Source organism: Bombyx mori, chromosome 13 (assembly GCF_030269925.1).
Source record: "Bombyx mori chromosome 13, ASM3026992v2".
Lineage (NCBI taxonomy): Eukaryota > Metazoa > Arthropoda > Insecta > Lepidoptera > Bombycidae > Bombyx > Bombyx mori.
The window spans coordinates 562,454-585,376 of record NC_085119.1 but is presented as its reverse complement, the minus strand read 5'-3'; positions in this window follow the sequence as shown (position 1 = coordinate 585,376).

Genomic DNA, 22,923 nt, shown 5'->3' with positions numbered 1-22,923 from the left:
GGTTATATAAACATTGCAGCACAAATGCCACCGGCTTGGCTGTGATCGTCTACTTCAAGAGTATAAAAAAAGACTATGGTGAGATATGAGGCCAAATTACACGTCAGGTACGAGATCTCCACCAAGTGTATACAAGATTCAAGGCCCCTTTTTTCGATGACGGTGTTAGGAGCAGATCGCGGGCCCAAGGTGTTTTTATGGTCCTACCCACTAAACGACTCCTCTTGCACTCTCCCATTCGACGTCTGATATCCACTTGAGATAAGAACCCGGGCAGAGTAGGCCAACATCACAATCAGACTGGCGGTAGTACCAGGTCGACAGGCCGTCGAGGCAATCGCGTCCGATGATGTCCGTTAGGCCGCCCAGGCGGTGTCGCTAGTGTTCCGGGATACCCCGCTGGGTCAAAACCAGCTTGCCGGGTCGGAACGCCATACACCGCTGACCGGGTTACTCTTACAGCTGTGGCCGGGAAGCGACGACGATGACCTCGATCGCAGTCCGCGAAGATTCCAAGTCGTTAATGATTTTACTCACTCGCGAATTGGTTTTACGTTACTACCGGTGCCAATAAACAGGACAGCGCGAATCCCAAGATCTACCTTGAGATATAAGATTAAAGTCTGAATTATATTGAATAACGTCTATTCCACCTTTAAAAGTACTTCATAAAATACCCTATCACCAATAATTGCAGAATTTTATAATTGTTTCAAAACTTTTTACAGGATGCTACGACTTTGTGGTTGAAGTCGTTAGTATAAAATTAAATAGCCGTGCTAAGTAAGTCTTTACTTGAAGTAAGTATTGGATCTACGTATATCTCTACCTATCTATCTACATTAAGTGACGTTAACCCATAAAACTTCATGCCTTTTAAGCCACCCACACTTTAAACCTTATTTATGTAAATACCATAACTTAATTTTAATGTAACTTTATGTTTTATGACTTTATCTTCAATTAGGGTTACTCTACTGCTCAGGCGCCCTCACTCAATACGTGCGAATGAATCCAATCTTAGGCTCTTCTTCAATGCGATTTAATACCCCTTGATTTAGTAATAACGGAATTTTGTGGGCTTACGTGACTATTGGTGTTTATTTTACGCCGAGATTACCCTGTCTTAGATTCAATAGATCGAATAACATTAAAACTGATATTTTCATCTCTTCGGCGGTTCAGAGGTCGTCAGGTTAGAGGCCCGTGAGCTTACTTACTCGTCCGGTTAAGCTGGTATAATCCCCGGACGCTACCAGCATAGGTAGGAAAAAAAGTTTCAAAGCTAGTAGTTCAGCTTTATTCATTATTACGAATGTACTTACTTTTTTTTTATTGCTTAGATAGGTGGACGAGCTCACAGCCACCTGGTGTGAAGTGCTTACTGGAGCCCATAGACATCTGCGACGTAAATGCGCCACCCACCTTGAGATATAAGTTCTAAGGTCTCAAGTATAGTTACAACGGCTGCCCCACTCTTCAAACTGAAACGCATTACTGCTTCACGGCAGAAATAGGTGGGGTGGTGGTACCTACCCGCGCTGACTTACAAGAGGTCCTACCACCGGTAGGATATGTAGGTACTCTTGATAACAATTGCTAACATGGAAGACGATAAAAGTTCCGTAAGTTATATGTTTGCCAGCGTATGTTCAAAAGGCTTTAAAGATACGTATAGCTGGAGCTGGATGCTAATTATAATGTTTAGTCGGCCATTTCAATTCGCTCCGATAAGGCTAATTTTGCGAGTGAACGCAGCTTGAATTTACCAACCTGTTTCGTTTCATTCGAGTTTACTTAAAATATCAATGACGTTAAATTATGTGGAATATATTTTTTTGCTTGATTAGATATTCTGGAGAGGTTTCGACAAATGATTTCTACTTTAAGTTGTATCTTTTTATATAAAAATAATGCCATTTGAATCGCATACCTCAAAAACAGTCATCCAAAAATATTACAGTTTGGATAAAGCATTCGCGTGGTGTGAATTTGACTGTTTTAGATGAAGCGAAGTCTGTTGAGTTTTTCAATTATTTACTTTTACGTTACTCTTAATTTGGTGTTTTAAATAGGATCAGAGCAAATAATACTAAACAGTGTAAACAATATCAAATATGCCTATAATGTTACCGTAACAATTTTGTTGTTAATAAGTTAAGTCATACCAGAGATAATTTTGTGAAATTGTAATACAAAATCGTATCTTTAGCGTGCGTCGTTGCCTACTCAACGTTATATTAACTGATTTAATTAAGGATGGTAGGTATTCAAGCCACACAGTTTCTAGATTGTGTTCTCTCCAAAAAGGGTGGATTAGACGCCTAACATTCAGTCGTGGTAAACATTTGAGAACAAGGTATTATATGCTATTCCTTCCTATTCTAGATAACAGATAGGTACTTAATGCTTTAGTCTTGTTAGAAAAGAAATAGCGATAAGGGTGTTTCATTCGACCTGATTCTTATTTGAGTTTTAGAAGGCAACTAAAAGTGTGATTCTTCTTGAATTATATTGTTAGACAAGCACTGAAAATTATTTGTTTAAGCCTTCGTAATATTAGGGTGTCTTCAAAATCACATACCTACTAAATGAAAGTGTATTTCGTTTGAAAATTAAACTTAAGTTTTGATCTTGTTGGTCGTTCAAGACCACCTTTCAGTCTGGTCTTTCAGCAGAAGTATTTCCATTCCAGTACGTAATCGTACAGTTTCTCCGATAAAAAATTGTACCAATTAAGTAATACGAGTATAACCAATAGGCGACATAGTCAATCGCTGTTCGACAGGCACTCTGTACACATCCCTAACATTCATATTCATCAGCCGACGGCAGCAATGCCCGTCCTAAGGCTTACAAATGAGTACCACTTACTGCGTCTCGGCTGCTATCTCAGCCAACTTACTGTATTATGCACGCATGGACTGATTACGCGTTTTGTTTTCTCACACCGATCTATTTTAACTTGGCCTAATCTTCGGCGATGAAAGACTCGCATCGCACCGCATTAAATACATAAAATGAAACTCGTAAACATTTGTTGAGTCTCTATATCTGGCAAGGATTACTCATAATAAGACACGTGTTCAGTTAAGTGACTAAAGTATATTGGGATTATACAACCTCACGTGCTATCGACAACCCGACAATCCCGAGACTGACGTAGCATCACTGCAATATAATTAATGCTAACACATACATATTATTAGTTGCTACGGGGACATTTGTGGTCCCTACACATTACAAATCGGTAACATTTAGTAGCTAACATTGTAGTCAGGAATTCTAGAAGTCAATACGGTGAGCACCAACTCAACTATATTACGCTGCTTTTTTATTGCCTTTTTAGTTAGACGTTAAGACGAGCATGCAGTCTAATCGATGGTGTGTATCACCGTCACTCATGCACATCAGCAATGCTAAGGACAAGCTGCAACCTACTGCTACCACTCAAACCTCTTAAGAGAAGGACAGATTATAGCGGTCAAAAAACACGAGGAGCGGAGTGGAGTTCATTTAAAATCCAGATGGTACATAGCAAAAATGTCTGTGAAAATGCACTATTGACGGTCGCAGCAGTTCTGGGCAATATGGTCGAACGGTTTTCATGTTTGCAGATGGAGCGATGGTTAAAAAATAATGGGATTAACACAAATCAAACCAGCAAAAAAATATAATTCGCATAACTACTAGTCGTCGCGCTGTGGTAATTGATCGTGGACTGAATTTATTGTAGCTTTATATGACACTAGCGACCCGCCCTCGCTTCGCTTCGGAAACATTAAAACACACATGAAACCAAAAAACGAAAATAAAAAATAAAATAAAAAAAGTAGCCTATGTTCATCAGGGACAATGTCGGCTTCTAATGGAAAAAGAATTTTTCAAATCGGTCCAGTAGTTTCGGAGCCTATTCGAAACAAACAAACAAACAAATCTTTCCTCTTTATAATAGCTTTATATGACAAATAACGACTTAATTTAAGAAGACCATAAAATTGATGCGTTGCTCTTGGCGACTGGATTTGTAAGGGACCTTGTCATGGGGGACGTCGCTCGCTGACATTTGACGTTCAGGAAATGAACATTAATGGTAGCGTGCCCTGTGATACAGGTAATTTGCCTCACCTCGCCTATTTCTGCTGTGAAACAATAATGCGTTTCAGCTTATGAAGTTAGGCAGGTCTTGTACTGTAAGAACTGAGACTTAGAACTCACGTGTCAAGGGTGGTGACAATTCCGTTGTTGATGTCTTGATGTCATAGCCACTTAACATCAAACACATATTCTCGGGAAGATTTGCTCATATCATTCTCTGCTCTATAATTTTCCAGTCTATCTGCAGATCCGTTGGTACATAAATCACGAATAAGTAAACGCGCCGTCGTATTTATTATCAATTTTTAAAATGTCCTTTGTTAATCCAGGTTCGTCCAAATTCGAAGAACCTTTTTAGGGTGATTAAGTTATTAGGTTATTACTTATACATAAGTTTACAAGCATTCAAATTTATAGAATTATTAGTGTAGATATTTATTGTTCGAGAGTTGGATGTAATTATTCCCGTCTGGTATGTACGATTACGGTTCCATAACCGATGCCAAATTTTATTTTTAGAAACGGAAGGGAAATGTTTATTTGTTTTGTTTGATATTATTAGCTTAGAATGTCATAGATACAACATCATTTTTATTGAGATTTAATTTAATTTTAATCGAAATAGCTAATTACAAAATGGCAATAAATCACTAACCAAAGTATCGAATCAATGCTTAGAGTTTCACGAAGACTCATTGACGATAGAAAACGCGATGTAAGCGTGCCGGGCGTTTTACGAGAGTGTAAAACGTTTTACGGTGTATTACAACTCGCTGCGGGGTACTTTGTCGAATTGTCACTTGTAAAGGTTTTATGGGACGGCGTTCGCAAAGTTCGCAAGCAATTTTGCACCTGTCAAATATTTTAACAAACATACGTACACACTAACTGTCTCTTACTTGGCCCTAATATATTCCCCTAGGAATACAGGGTCAACTAGGTCATTGATCATTACAATTATTAAAGGGAAACTTTTAAACTTCAAACTTTTTCGTCTGTCTGTTGCATGTCGCGTGACGGTCGGCCGCGGAGTAGGGATAAAGTGAAAGGCGCTCGTCAGAGCAGCCAAGGCCAATATGGCGGCGCCTATAGTTCACAGCAGCTGACCGTGTAGTGTATTACTAGTGTGTGACTATTACTCCTTTGCGCCAGTGCTCCACGCTATTTTGTTTGTTTTTGTTAGTGTTTAATGTAAATGTTGTTTGTCAGAGTTAAATGTCTATAATTCCTAAAAGTAACGCCGGCATTCACAAGCATGTCCCTTGGTTGTATTGGAAACGCGTATTCTCCTTCGAACCGGAACGAAAGGCAAAGGGAGCTATTGGTAATATTAACAATGTACTGACGCGATAGGAAGTGTTGGTGACAGACCGTCAGCCGCTCCTCAGAAGCAAAGCGAAGGTCTTCCAGCGGGCGGTTGTTATCTGTTCAGAATTGTATTGTTCAAAATTTGTCAAGGTTTCTTTAGATTTAGTACCGGTACCGGAATCCAACTTTTTGCCATGTACATAAATCTTCTATTAAATATATTAGAATTACAAAAAAATGTACAATTAGTTTAGGGATTCAAAAATGGCATAACTAATATGTTTATAATATATTAAAATAAACTTTGTAATAGATAATAATCACTATCTTTGTAAACGTTTTTCTTTACGACTAAACGAATTGGAAAATCAAAGTGTACTGGGAATAAGTTTAAATAAAACGATATCTAGATATTGCTTGGCTTAAACGGCAGTTTACTGAAGCATATATTCATAAATCTCATTGTGTCTATTTACAGTAAAACTGTCTAGCTGTGCAAGCTTCGACGGAATCTTTGAACATGATTTCGACCCCCTTTAAAACGTCGGATTAGCTCAAAACTTAATTATTATTTTTTATTATTAATATTAAAACAAAATTGAAAAAAAAAAATTGAAAAATTTGATATTCAACTAAAAAAGGAAAAATAAGTAATAGTTCAAAAAAACTAACAAAGTACGCTTTTTATGGACAATCTAACTAAAAAATAGAAAACAAATTTTAATAAATTTGAATTAAAAATAGTGTAAGAAAAAAAAAATTGTAAAAAAAGCGCGGGGTGCATGGTATCAGTAGTTATAAATATTTTATGAACAGATATGAGTAGAAGGGTTATTTTGATAATATCCTGAAAAGCAGCCCACGCTTTTTAACAATAAAATATTTTTTTCTTACACTAGTTGTTAGTTTTTTTAAACTATTATTTTTTATTACCATTGAAAGCAGACGGTACGGAAACATCTGACCCTTCTGACGGTGAGTGGTTACCGTCGCAAATGGACTTCAGAAATTCCAGGGTCATAGCTAAGCTGCTTACAATGTGCTCCCCTTGATTTGTAATGATTACAAAAAAAATACAACAAAATGCGTGTCAATATGTATATGTTTACGCATATGTATGGTATGTATATATTTTTGTGTATGTATTTGTAATGTAATATAAATTTCATTGCAACCACCACTATTTTCTCTGCGCTACCTTTGGTTGACTGATAGATAATGCCTTCCATAAAGTTCGCCAAAGTAAATTTTACATGAAGTGTAATAAATAAGTAAATATTTGCGATATTTCTGTCTTAAATCGCTAAACAGATAAGCGTCATACAACTCCTGTTTTAGCTGCAACTTCTCAGGGCTATTCTTGTAATTAACAGGCAAAAACATTTGTCAATAGGCTACCTATGAGTACCAGTGAACACGCACCTAAACATAGTGGTATATAACCAAACAAGAATGTCACTACACTTGCGCGTAACTGGTTATCTTACGAGCACTTTGTACAATTAAAATCGAAATTAATTTGCATTCTGATTCAGTATTGAATACTTTCTCCTTCATTTACAATAGACCATTCAAACTCTTATCTTGGCCTCTTTCAGCGCGTGATTCCAGTCAGATTCATTGTGAGCATTATACAATGAAAACGGCACATTTCTCATATGTTATGTCACGCCACAGTTGTGATTTAGGAGGTAATTTGTGCAATATTATTTCGTGTTATCTCGGTCGCAAGATGTTATTTAATGTTATGTTCGCTATAATGTTGTTTGAATTGTATTTCAAAGCTATTATTTGTCAACGACTACCCCTTCCTTTTGGAACGAACTTCCTTATCGCGCGTTGTGAAAGGGGGCTAGACGGAAAAAATTCTTACGAAAAGTTGTCACGACACTTTTTAGATCCGTCATTCTGACCAATCAACGTGTAGGCGCTTATCGCGTGACATTGCTCGTATCCGATTGGTCCGCGTAATGAGTACAGTTTCTCGAGATAACGTTTCAACAATAGTAATTTAGTTCATAGTATTGTTTTTTTCTTCTTCATAATGCCGTAATTTATTATTATAACTTAAAAAAAAATTACAATTCCTTCACTAATTAATCGAAAGGAACTTCGTTCCATCCGGGTGTCCCTTGACACTTCTGAAGTTTTTTTTATTTTATTTTCATTTTTCACTGTCTCCGAAGGTTGACGAGCCACAATTAAATAGTAAATGGTATACTGCTATAGTAAATGGTTAACATCAGTCTTGAGCTTCAGCAATATCAGGGATATATCCAAAAGGACTTTTGAATCACCTCAGAAAGCCATTTTGTATAAAATTGATCTTCAGTCTGGTTTAGGCGGATGTGACTTCAAGAGTTTCATTCTTTTCATTGTAAACACTAATAATACAATTTAATAATAATCACAATTGAAACCTTGTATATCGTAAGTTAAATATATCATACCTTGAAGTCCTTTATTTGCTTGAATGTCTTTCACTGCGCTCGACAAGGAACAGCGATATAATAATACTGTTAAGACTTTAGATTGTTGCTCTGTTTACTCAGTGCACCGATTTTCCGACTTCATTATTTCCTTTACTAAAACTCCAAATAGAAAAATAGCGTTGTGACACCTTCAGTGCAATATTATCTAGTTTTTCACTGATGCTATAAATCGATAGATGAGTTTACGGGTCATCTGATATTATGCGAGAAATCTTAATCTAAAATCTGCTACCCACTTTGAAAATAGAGGTGAAAATGTCACTTGTATATCACCTCCCTCGTATTTCAAACTTATGAGTTCGTCGCTGTAGTAATAAGAAATTTAGTTATTTTGGTACTCAAGCTTTAATAGAGATATAAAAAAATAATTTCAGTTGTTTTTCTCGCACTAAGGTGACCCTTCTCAGCAGTGAAACTATATGACAAATTAGTGGGAAAGTTGTAGCGATTTTCAAAGCGTCTATGAAAGCCTATTCGAATTAAAAAAGCTTTATTTGATTTCATTAAGAGTTACTTGTCAACATTTGAATTATTTTCATGAGTTACCAAACCGTACAATGAATAGGTTCTGGACATATTTGCTTTCAAATTAAATCCGCCAACATTCTCTAATTGGGTACGTGAGGCCGTGCTTACAGTAGCTCACCGTTTCACCTTCCAACGTACCAATCGGCGTAATGGTCTCTCCTTTGTCCGTGCAGCGCGAACCCCGTCATTATTGGAGGCTATTAAGCGAGAATCGCACTGATTCAGATATTTCGTGACCAAATGGATACTTCTAATTGAAATTGCCGATTGATATACGAACTAGTATTGAAAAGAACTTTTTCACAGATAACCTACAAGTTGTTATTGTAACACTAGCAAGCGTTATGTTTTTTAAGCTTAGTATGAATTATGCTTTACATTGAAGTATTTTGTTTCTTAGTATTCAACTACGGTGTAGAATTATGATACAGAGATAGCACGACTATTTTGAAGCGATAACATAGTTCTTTTTTATTTATTTTAAATTAAAAGCTTAAATTATATAAACTAAGACAAATATATTCACAAAAAGTATTAAAATTAGTAGAATTATGTCACAATACACCCGTACCGTGCCGCATTCACTAAGAGTTTTGTTTTTTATTTGTATTGATGTGAAGAGTAGCTCAAATCCTAACTGGTACCTGGTGGTCGTCGGAGTCTAGATATCAAAGCCTGAAAAGATCACATTTGATCAGAAAAAAATGTAAACAATGTTTTGATTAAAAGCTTTCCCGAACACTTCTCTTACTAAAAATCATGTATTTTTCTTGCTATAAGTTACTATAGTTTTTTATACCAATATCTCTTGCCATTAAAAGTCTAGAACATTTATACTGAGGTATATGATCAGAGTACTTACATTGGATGAGAGTGCTGACAAAACCAAATAAATAAAGTAGTAGTAGTAGGCTGGTACCGAAGCAAATCAAGAAAAACATTATTTATAAAAGTAGTAATTTTAAAATTACTATAGTTATTTCAAGACAAGATACAACGAATTAGAGAAGTAGGGATAAAGCTAATATCGTGTCTGAAAAACCTATTCTGTTGATTTATTAAAGAAGACTAAATATTTGTTTCGAGTTATTGTGTCCATATGCTGGTACTTACTCATAGAGGCTTTCAATGTGCCTTTGCAATATTAATTTTGTAGTTTTTATTTATGTTAGTCGTTTGTAAGCACGTGTTGGCGACATAATAATATTTCCTTCAACAAAGCTTGTTTGGTGTGAATTTAATGCAGTAGTAGAATTCGCGTTGTAATAATCGTTTAAATGGGTCGTGACTTTATGATAATATATATAAAAAATTAACGCATATATTATGTACATCAATGCAAAAGTTATACAAAAAATGCTTTCGCAATATAAACAGTATATTTTTTTCTCAAAGTTACAGTATTATTTTCAGGAAGCTAGCTAGAATTTTTAATTCCTAAAATACTCTAAACTAAGAAAAAAAAAAACATTTGAAAACATATTATAGTTACATGTGAAACCACAAACATGTTAGCAAGCCAACAACGAAATCTCAAAGCCTAAAGCTTCAAAGCTATAACTTTCCTTTCGTGTTCAGGAAGTGACACAGTTTGTAATCTAAATGTAAATTTGAGTCTAAGCTCTAACTCGTCTGGCTAAATCTAGGCTATTAGGTAATCTAGATTTTGAATGGGTACCCATACGCTTTGAAATAGACCCATCTATATCTGATGTTCAGAGTTCATTGTCTCGTTGTATTTCGCGTTTTTCACAGCTTAAAGGATAATACTATACTAATATTATGAAGCTGAAGAGTTTGTTTGTTTGAACGCGCTAATCTCAGGAACTACTGGTCCGATTTGAAAAATTGTTTCAGTGTTAGATAGCCCATTTATTGAGGAAGGATATAAAGTATACAATATTACGCTAAGACGAATACAAGCGGAGCACCAATAAATAATGTTTCAAAATCGGGGTTTTTTCCCTTTTGAGAGCTTCCGCTGCGTGCGCTGCAGAAACGATTAAAGTTTCGCTAAAATAATGTATGACAGAATTGTTTCCCTTTAAAAGAACTAAAAAAAAGTCCGCGACAGCATATGTCTATATGTTAAGGTTGGCTCACTATAACGTGTTTTATGCTAACCAAATTTGTTCTAAAATAAAGCATTATTTGTGAACTATTCCCCGCGGACGAAGTCGCCAGCAACAGCTTGTAATAATAATAAACCTCGTAAACTTGTATGAAAATGCAACAACACTACATTGACTATCTACGTTTTTTTTTAATTTGGTACCATAACAATATTAGCCATATTATTGCTTCAGTTAAAATTCTATTCTGGTAAAATTCTGCATAGTTAAAAGCGCGTGAGAAATTTGTATATAGGTAAAACTTTGTAAGTTGCAGTGAACTAATATTAGCTGGGGCCGATCTAAATGGGTTCATCCATTTATGAACGGGAACATGAACAGCGCAGCATCTCAAGTTATATAAACTAACACAGATGGAACCGCGGGTTACAGCTAATGATAAAAATTAACGTATCAAATTAATTTACAAAGCTTTTTACATTTTTTCCTAAAAATGCTTGACTATTTAATTTGGTTTCTGCGCGATGGGCCCACAAATTATTCACTTAGGGCGACTCCTAAAAGATTTATTAGTCCACTCTGACGTGAAGGAGAGTTTTGGTGTTACGAGGGTTGGTACACACGGTTCATTATTTATTATTACAAGCTTACAATATTTTTATTAATTCTATATATACAAAAAGCAGATATTTATAGTATACGAAGATAGAATTCGAGCCCCCCAGTAGCCAGGATCACTAAAAACTATGCCAACGAGACCATAAACATTTTATCTCAGAAGCGATATCGATCTTGTACAATAAGATTTTACATTTATACTAATCTTAATACTTAACTTAAATACTAATCATCTTCTTTTTCTCCACCTTATCCTATTAGATGGGTTCAGCACAGCTAATTTTTCTCTTCCATTCTCTTCTATCAGCCGTCATCTTAACACTCACTGTCTGTCTCTCATATCGTCATTCACACACTCCATCCATGTCTTCTTTGGTTGACCTCTTCCTCCTCTACCTTGCATTACCATTTCCATACATCTCCTAGTCACATGCATCTTCTCATGCCATTCCCGATCCTGCGGAAAGAATGGAAAGCAGTCGACATCGCCCAAAACATGTCATCTCGGATCCTCTCGATCCACTAACGGTGCTTCTAGGTACTTCAAGCACCGGTCACCGTTCTCGTCGAACCTGTCGCTTGCGACGAAGGGCTCGACGGGTAAATTAACTCTCAGACACAGCCCACTGAGTTTCTCGCCGGATCTTGTCAGTGGGTCGCGTTTCCGATCCGGTGGTAGATTCTGCGAAGCATGGCTCTTGCTAGGGTTCGTGTTAGCATCGTCGTCAGGTTTGAGCCCCGTGAGCTCACCTACTAGTTACGGTTACGCTGGAATAGCCTCTCTAGGCTACCAGCATAGGTAGGAAAAAAAAAACATCTTCTCTCTACGCATTACATGTCCATACCACGCTATACTTACTTATACTATATGCTAATGTAATGTATAATATGTAGACAAGCTCATGGTTGATTACATAGTTGGTTGAGTTAAAAGTTTATGTACATAGTTAATAGCACGAGCAAATGTAATCCGTACTAGTCTGTCGGCGTAAAGCATGTTGATATTGGGAGCTCGAACACTACAGTGTGTGCTCGGCTTAATCAAACACAATTTCGTTTTACGTTTGTAAAGGATTCTAGTTTTTGGTGGGCCGATAAAAATAAATTATTGCCTCCGAGATACGAAACGTTCGACGTAACGAGTGTTTAATTTGGCAACGATTTCACAACAGACATTTCAAATATATATTTAAATATATTTAGTTTGTATTTCAATATTCAGCTATTGTGGAACTGAACGAACATGGACCAAAAAACGTTACAATTTATTTGAATTTCTTAAATTGAGAAGCTAAAAAAATTTATAAATAAAATAAATTACTAAAATTCTTTTTGAAGTGAACATTTGAAAGATGTAAGTTATTGATATCATTGAATTTTGACCAGAATTATAAATTAAATTACTCGTATGATATAATCTTGTATTTATTTTCATTTTATCGTTTCTAATGTTTCTGATACCTTACAGCCTTCGTAACCAGTCAGTCGTATAAGCCCAAGATTAAACCGTAGAAACTGTTTTAAATAACCATTTGCGAAAACCGAAAAAAAAGCTCTATTATTTTGACCAGATTGAAATTTAAAACAAATTAAGCTATGATTTTTAGAACAAAACGAACACTTTTGATCTCCGGTTGCGCATACAGACACTGATTAAATTATTTGGCATGCGTGGCCCAATTTCATGACGATTAAATCATTAATTTGATCATTGGCTTGCTGGCGTGGCGTACACAGGTACACAGCTGACTCAGTCGATAAACATTTACCTATTTGTTCTGTTTACCTAATTCATCTCTATGGTTCTCTGAATGTTATCTGTTTAATGTTTTTGGGACTGGGAAAAGAGTAAACTTATTGACTCACTCCGAAGCCCCTTGGTGAACTTTTGAACAGTCGCGAGACTTTTCGTAGATTGATTAACAATATTCACAAGTTTTCGTTTTAAGCATCGGCAACGTGTGATAGTTTTTACCACAGCCGCTTAAATTTAGGCCGTGACCTCGTTCACTCAGATAGGCAATAAAAAAATGCAGTTTCACCATTGAGAACAGTCACCTTGGCCAGAGAGAGAGAGAGAGAAAGATAGTTGTATTTTTTTTAATATTGTTGAATCCAATAAGCATTTCTTATTTCTGCCTCGATGCACTCATATCTTCCACCTTGAAGTGTGGGACAATTGCTTTACAATAGAAGTGATACTATCACATCAAATTTGAAGCTGTATCGCAAGATTTGAGATGATGAGATGAGATGAGAAGATGAGATGAATTGTTTGAGATGATACCACCATCTCGTTTTTACCAACGCACCACCGCCACCGGAGTAGAGTTCATCCATACTACCTGGAGCCATTCCGTTAATCCACAGAGCGCTTCCAGAGATCTTTTTTGCCACGTACCATCTGGCTTTGAAATGAGCTCCCCTCCACGGTGTTTCCCGAGCGTTATGACATATCCTTCTTCAACGAGGCTTGTAGAGAGTACTTCACTAGGTAGTGGCTTGACTCTGGCCCAGGCATTGCTGAAGTCCATGGGCGACGGTAACCACTCACCATTAGGTGGGCCGTATGCTCATCTGCCTATACGGGCCAATAAAAAAAAGATTATTATGTGATGGGTTTGCATAATACCAGGGGGCCGTAGATTCGTGAGCTAACGACCTATGTATATCTCGACCTACCATCTAAGCAATAAATTAAATAAAACTTGAGGCTGACTCTAGTTATAAAACTGAGCTACTGATGTTTCCGCAGAATCGAGCGAGGATAAACCGAAACACATTTCCTCGTACATTTCCAAATTACGCTAAAACTCAACTCATATTTAGGTCGCATAATTAAAAGCTCGATGCATAAGCTAAAAGCCAATCGTAGCACCGAACATCGCACGGGCGCTATTTCCTCACAATATCCGCAACATATCCGCACCGTATACGATATCCGCGGATCCACATCTCACACTGTTTTTTTTTATTGGAATCATTTTCTGTTTTGAAGTATCAAACAACAACAAGAACTTTTAGAAAAATGTAATTATTGCACAATGTTGTATTTAAATAGCAGTAATGTGTTTCGGTTTGAAGGGCGGGGTAGCCGTTGTGCTGTACAAAATGGGACGTTCGAAATCATATCTCAAGGTAGGTGGTGGCATTTACATGCGTTGTAAATGTCTACGGGCTCCACTAAACTTTTAACATCAGGTGGGCGGTGAACTTGTCCACCAACCTAAGCAATAAAAAAAAATCGTCAAAATTGAGCATTTGATCGCAAAAAGCCAGTAGCTTTATTTAAAAAAACATAACAATAAGTCTATTTTTTGTGAATTTCGTTCCCTTGCAACTGAGTCGTACCCATTAAATCAGTAATAATAGTGTACACAACATTCAGTAATTTGGCTGCATGCTACAGACTCAAAACTCTATTAAGTAGAAACAAGTTATACGGCGAAGTTATATCACAGTTTGCCTCTTCTCTGCAGTCATTTGCTAACTAACTTGCTAAATGGAGTTGAAAACTAAGAGCTCACACTCTGAATGCCAAAGAAAATTTTTAGTTGATTTGTTAGAGTGAGGTACGTCCGCGCGTATCTGATTATTGTGAGATAATATGTTTATTTCAAAATCGAATTATTTTGTATGTCATGTTTTTAAATACCAATAAAATGTATTTTATTATCAGTTATTTCTTTTTTTTAAGTGAAACTTATTTATCGACGTAAGGAGGAAAAAACGTATGTAACGTAACCGTTTTTCGGTTACGCGCCATCTTGATTTCTTCTGTTACGCGCCATGTTTAATTTATTTCTATTTAGTTTGTTATCAACAGATATCGCTGCACGTAAATTCAACAATTCCTGAATCGCGGTGACGAGATGTTACGCATAGATGTTCTCGTATTTCTCTTGCTAAATCATACCTACCTGGCGTAGGGATACTGTGAGCATGCAGGCGCTTCCCCTAGGGTGCGGCTGCTCCATTGCACTGCGGAGTGGTTTACTCTTGCGTTAATTTCTATATTTTATAAGTTTCACTTCTACCGTGTGACTCTCACACACACACATTTTTTATTTTATTGATAAGATGGGTCAGGTGGACGAGCCAACCAGCCCATACGCCTTGACCACGTTAATGCCATCGCTCATCTTGAGAAGGAGTTCTGAGTTCTTACAGTACAAGGGCTGCCTCACTCCTACGAGTACAAACCGAAACGCATTACTGCTTCACGGCATAAATAGTCAGGATGGTGGTAGGTACCTATCCGTGTGATCTCACAAGACGCCCAACTACCAGTAATTACGCAAATTATATTTTTTGCGGGTTTGATTTTTATTACACGATGTTATTCCTTCACCGTGGAAGTAATTCCTGAACATGCGTTAAGTACGTATTTAATTAGAAAAAATGGTCCTTGCCTTAGGGGCTTCGAACACGGGTTCAGTCGCATCGCTTGGTTCGAATGCATCAGGCGTCTTATCCTTTAGGTCACTACGAATTAAAGACTTTATACTATATACTTTTCTTTGTAATATAAATATAATTTTCCCTTATGACAAACTCTGTTCTAAGAAAATCAAATCTCTGAAAATGTATAAAACCATCACACGACAGACAAAAACTTTAATCGGGGTTACGAAGGCAGACCGTAGAATAATTAATTGTAAATCATTAATAATAGTATAACAAACAATCAATGTCATACAAACGCAATCATGATGTAGTTTTGCCATTATTAATAATTAATACAGACTCAGTTTGATAGCATCTCTGTCATGAGAGCGACATTAACATGTTTATTGTTTAGTTTACGTATTGAACACACGTATAACGGCTTTATTGGTTACCGATAACTGAGCACCAAGATGTAATTAAAATGATATACAAATATCTTTGAATGCTCTTAAATTCAAAAGCCCTAAGCTGTCATTATGTTTAACGCGCCACAACATTATCTGTGGAAGTAATTAAGCGGTCGAAGACTTCATTAACCCGCATAAATAAGTGGGGAAGTTACGCGGACAACGCCGACGGAGTTATGCCGCAGTTTTGCCACTTTTCGAAAGTAATTAATTACTAATACTTCAAAAGACTTTTTTTATCAATTTTCGAAAATAATATTCCCGAAAACTCAGCAATAGTTTTAAGTCTGCGAAAATTTTGCTTGTTATTTTCGAGGTTTGTATAGACCGTTTTCAGAGATTTATTTATTTATTTTTTATTGCTTTTTTTTTATTGCCGTATAGGCAGACGAGCATACAGCCCACCTGATGGTGAGTGGCTACCGTCGCTCATGGACGTCAGCAATGCCAGGGGCAAAGCCAAGCCGCTTCCTATTTAGATGGTTGGAAGAGCTCACAGCCCAACTGGTAAGTTCTAAGGTCTTATGTATAGTTACAAAGGCTGCCTCACCCTTCAAGCCAAAACGCATTACTGCTTCACGGCAGAAATAGGCGGGGTGGTGGTACCTACCCGTGCGGACTCACAAGTGGTCCTACCACCAGTAAACGCATTCAAACAAACTCTTCAGTTTTATAATATTAAGTATAGATGTATAAAAATAGTAAAGTAAAATCGCGAGAACATAAAAATAATAATTACTCTAACAATAGACGTTATTAGGCAGCCAGTGCGCAATTGCCATAACAAAAGGCCTTATTCGAAGCTGAGTGAACGCTTAATCCTGATAGAATATTCTATTGATCTAACGAGATCACGAGAGATACTCGATGTCCGCGCGGGGTACAGAATAGATAACATAAAGTAAGATTTACTAAAGTACCCGCGTGTTACAACGGAAGTGACATCATACATAAAGGAAATAAAAAGGCAAGGAAGAGTGACTTTTGCTCGGTAGACTCATTGTAGTTGTTCATTTTCAAGATTTCTTGAAATTATTGTTGGAACATTTGAGATTTTTATTATTCTATTCAGATCGAAAGATTGATTCGAAGTATACAATAACTACTATCTATAAACTGTACTTATGGTATATGATATCTCCACGACAGAAATAGTCTGGTCCACTGAGATAATATTTATTGGATACGTGTACCGATGTGTCATGACGTAGCGGACGAGATATGGCGAGCAATGTTTTACTTCTGAGAGTATACCATCTTGCATAAACAGAAAACGGGGCGTAAGAGAGCGCTCATATCTCTCGAGTCTAACCAGTTTCTATAGAGAACGGTGTTGAATTTTGTAAGAATTTTGGTTCCCTAAGCGGCTAGAGTCCCCTTTGTACGACGATTCGAAGATCCGAGGGAAGTCCCAAGTTTTTTATTTATTTCTTGTTATATTGATATATAACAAGGTCAAGACTGATCTGACTGACTGATAAGCAACTCCACTGCGCCCCAACATCCATTCGAAAGAAACGAACTAATTCCATTATAAAAATCTTTTTCGTTCTTCACAGAAAAATAATCCAGTTTTTTTTTTGTGTCCGGATTAAAAGAGATTTATCAAACGGAATTGTTTGCTTCGGAGCTGTAGGTATGTACGGCAAAGCAACGAATCGCCGACACAGATGCTCCTTGAGATATTGTCGTGGAATTATTTAGGGGGAAAGGAACATTATTTATACATCTGTAAAGATACCGTGAATGGAAATCTTGAAAGTGAATTTTTTTACGACGTGTACGTTGATTTATTCTTTGTTTCTGGTTCTTTATTTTCATTCGGTTTATTGATGATGTATCAAAGGGATGATTCTACTTGGCACCGACTTGTGAGATCAGATCTTAAAATTAATTCCTTTTCTTGGAGATTCTCCAGCACTATGACACTTTATTCTCCTTATTATGAGGTTCAAATTAGACTATATAGGGATGTGGCTTGGGCATGGGCCACGGTATTGCTATTGTTCAAATTTATCTTCTATCTTTCAGCTCACAGACATACACTGCTAGACGTGGGCTCCACCCAAGCCTCGCCACAACCACCGGCCGTTGTGCTCTTAAGGCTGAAAATTCATAATTACCTAACGTATTAATCTACATTCGCTTAAATTTACCACATTAACTAAGTTATTACAAGTCGAAAATGGGCTATGTCGATTTCACATTAAGTTATATGTGTCATTAATCACCGCTTTAGAGACCCGGCGGGAGTCTGTGAGGTTGACGGGCAGCGTGACGAGATGTGATGCCATCGACCTCATTGAGCTATTCAGAAATACGAGCACAGGGTCGCACTTGCGATATATTCTTACATTTCCTAATGAACCTGTGTATACGGGTTGTGCGTTATATTTGTTGGAGTAGCGTCGGTTTCGATTTTTTTATTGCTTAGATGGGTGGATTAGCTTACGGCTCACCTGATGTTAAGTGGTTACTAGAACCCATAGACATCTACAATGTAAATGCCGCCACCCACCTTGAGATATTAGTTCTAAGGTCTCAGTACAATACAACAGACAGACAGAAATAGGCAGAATGGTGGTATCTACCCGTGCGGACTCACAAGACGTCCTACCCCCAGTAATTGCGCAAATTATAATTTTGCGGGTTTTATTTTTATTACACGATATTATTCCTTCACCGTGGAAGTTATTACGTATTTCATCAGAAAATATAAATGCCAAGCCGCTGTCTATTGCTGATTCTGTATAGAATCGCACTTCAAGCTTTGTGTCAAATATAAATGTAAGTCTTCAAATATATATTTTAAATTAATTATATGTTTACAAGTCTATACAATTTCTCCAAATGAAATCACTCGGTCCATCTCTCTGCTCATTAAATTTCAAACTTAAGTCCGTATTGATCGTTGATGAGGCGGGGCTCACAGTGGTAATACCACCTTTTTAAAGGAGACCCTTGGACTGCCTCAAGTTACAGGGCTTGATTGTGGCGATTCAATTACATTGAATTGAAGGTTGGAATTATTTTGAACTCGGTCTGACTCGGATTAAAATAAATACTAAGTAGTTTCATTAATGAACCATTCTTGGGCATCAGATTACATTCTATTTTTTTTGTAGAAGCCTCTAGAAATCGCAATGTAAATGGTGCTATCGAAAGAGACCGGCTTACAGATGCATTACCACTAGTAATAAGTCATTGTTGTGTGAAATAAGTAACGCAGTAATTAAATCCTAAAAAAGTATGTATGTTTATAAATACGAAAATAATCCAAAACTTTTGCCTTAATGCACTCGTAGTTTTTTTGTTTCAGCACACTTTAAATATGAATTTTTAAGGAAAAAAAATATCCGTTTATAAGGATCTTAATAGACCTAAAAGCATTAATAAGTGCAAATTAGTCTAGAGAGTATAAATTTAATTTCCTCTGTCGGATAGTGTAATATCCCGGCGCCTGACTAAGGTGTTCACCGATTTATATTCTGGAACATTCTCCGAAAATCCAGATAATGCTTAGCATTTTAATAGGTACAAATTGAGCGCCGTAAAATAGACACGAGGTAACTGGGTGGATACGTAACCAATTCAAACGACTCACTCGGCTGTAATCAATGATCATTTTTAGGTTCTGTTTTTTTTTGAGATATTGCTAGAATACTTGATTTTTTGTTCAAGATTCTAGACTAAAAATGAGCTGTCTTACAAATGTAACTAAGTTATAAAAATATTATAAGAAACGAATGATATGATATGATTTTAAGGCGTTAGATTTTTAGCAGTCTGGAGTTTGAGCAATTTACAGTACCTACTGATCTAGATGTCATCTAGTATTGTATTAACAATTGAAATGATGTGTACTGAAATTTAGTGTTGTTTTCAGTTCTCACCATATTTATTTGTAAGTCTGTCGACTCACCAACCTACTAATAAAACTAAACTCGCAGTACTTATTGAAAATAATAAATGTGTACTTGGCTGTTTTGTCAGTACGTACGAATGACTAGTGCCCTGCTTATCTGCGGAGAAATCATAAAGATGAATGTTACTTAAATAGAAATAGGACAATGATCGATTTATTGGAGTAAGTGACGGTTTTCGTTTCTTTTTGTCCTTGAACTTTCGTAACGTCTTCATTAGACGTATTCATTCACGTAATAGAAAATATCAAAACCCAAACTTTTTGTGACATATCTTGGGGTTGCCTTTTTTTAAAAGTCCAATATTTGAATTTATTTAATTTTTATTGAAATTTTGACATGAGAGCCATCGTCGATCACACTGCTTTTGTGAGCTTTTTATATTATTACAAGTAAAAGTTGCTGCACTTAATTTTCTATTAAATGAATCACTATCAATGACTACTTCCACTGTACTCCCCAAAGTGTATTCATAGCCAGTAATTTCAACACTCACAACAAAATTACCGTCAAGAAACTTACCTTCACTATTATAATTCACTATAGCAGGCAGAAGCGTATCTATACTTAAAATTCAGGTGTGAAAGTTTGAATGGACTGACATTGAATCACCGGTTCGTTTTTTTATCTTTTATATTTATATTTTCTTAAATTTCCGAAAACATATCCAAAACTACGCGTAAAAAGTGCGGTGGAATTAGTGTACAGCATTTTGTGTACGATAAAATTGTTACAACCGCATCTAAATTGCAATTATAGAATAAAACATCTCAACATAATTATTGTATTAGTAAAGTTCATAGATCACATACCGTCTCGCTCTATGCAGCCGCGGACACAGCTCGTTCTGATATAAACTTTCTAATCCTGTGAGGCGGCCACCACTGAAGCCTAACATTTTAATTGAATTTAATTCTAACTTCACAAAGGACGTGGATGTTGTAAAATTATTTGGCTTCTCATCAAATTCCTTTGAGACTTATGTTTCTGGAATTTTAAGTTATCGGTAAGTTCATTGGTGGGTTTAAACTTCAGTTCATTAAGTTCACGGTACTGTGTTCAATGTTACACAGTTGATTTGGATAATAATGTGTTATAACTCAAATGAAATAAAGTGCGCCTTTAGAGACACCCAATTAAACCGAATTTCTATACTTTTCTAATAAAATTAATTTTCAGGGGAATTTTATGTTTCATACGAAAAGCTAAGCAAATAGTTTATGAATTATTGTCTTTTTACGGCGCAGATAGGTGAGAAGCTTACGGTCCACTTGGTGCTATGTGTGTAATTACCGAGACCATAGACATCGCAATCCATTTTAAGACATGTTGTTGAATTTTCAAAAGGCTGTTTTCCTTCAAACTGGATTTAGAATAAGGAGTGTCAAATTAAGATGAATAGAACACGCAGCAATTAAGCAAACAGAAATCCCGATAGCAAGACGAGTGTGTGTGAAAAACTGTAGTGTAGCCGTATGGCAGGAGAAGGTAACTTTGTCTCAGGTCTTACTCCCCGACAGGAAAACCCATAGTGATACTAACAGCGAAAGCTTCAAAATTTTAAAATAAGCCTACAAAAATAAAATCGTAGTTTTAGATTTTAAACTCAATATAAAGCTGCTCTAGTATTAAGTGATATCTAACCCTAATATATTTTTAATAGTAAACACGTTTCTTAATTACCCAATTCATCTGTTTATCCCTTATCACCTGTCCAGGCGCAGAGGAAACGAACTTTTAAAACTAAGCTCGTAAATATTAGAAGCAATTAAAACCGGACACGTAACGAGGCTACGGGAAACGAATAAATTTGAAACAGTAAACGGCACTCGAGCAATTATTCTGAGAGTTTTCTGAAAGGCTATATGTACTTTTTATTTGCTGATTTTCCCTCGTTTAAACGTTTTTATTGCCGTAATAGGCAGACGAGCTCACAATCCACCCGGTCTTAAGTGCAGACCAATGCCCATAGGTATCACAAATTGAATGTGGCAGCTATCTATCCTACGACTATTCACAATTATACTCTATTGAAGTATATAACTGTTGCGTCGTTACAAAATGGTTACCGCAGTCCATTTTTACTGGTGGTAGGGCGCCGTTTAATCCTGCACAGTTAGGTCGGTGGTAGGACCTCTCGGGAGTCCGCACCGTTAGGTACCACCACCCCGCCTATTTCTGCCATGAAACAGTAATGCGTTTCGGTTTGAAGGGTGGGGCAGCCGTTGTAACTATACTTGAGACCTTAGAACTTATATCACAAGGTGGGTGGCGCATTTACGTTGTAAATGTCTATGGGCTCCAATAACCACTTAACACCAGGTGGGCTGTGAGCTCGTCCACCCATCTAAGGAATACAAAAAAAAACTGGTCATATTACTGAGTGTCCTTGCACTGCAACACCCATAGGGCTCGACAGCTGGCAAATTTTCAATTAAACCGTCGTCCTTAGTCGTCTGCATGAGTAAAATATTCCTTGTATAATTTGATTAACCTGAGGTCGGGCTATCCCTGCGGGGCCCTCGGGACGCTGCCCAGTCCTGCACACCTGTCAACTTAATTGCGAACAGTACATATTCCTCAATATGTATTTTGATCAGAAACAGTAGATTAACAAAATTTTCGACAATGCGATGTTTTTTTCTAATCGCTTTTATTATATTAGCTTCAGGCGTACGTATGTTAGTATGTAACGGAATCTTTGATCATCATTTTGACCCCATTCAAAACGTCGGAGTAACTCGAAATTTGGTATACTTATTAAGGACCGATGACAATTCAATATTAAATGGAAAATTGAAGAAAAAATTGAAATTCAAATAAAAAGTGAAAAATAAATAATAGTTTAAAAAAACTAACAAAATACGCTTTTACAGAAAATCCAACTAAAAAATAGAGAATAAATTTTAATAAATTTGAATTACAAATAGTGTAAGAAAAAATGATTACCTAAATTGTAAAAAAAGCGTGGGGTGTATGGTATCAGTAGTTATAAATATTTTATGAACAGATATGAGTAGAAGGGTAA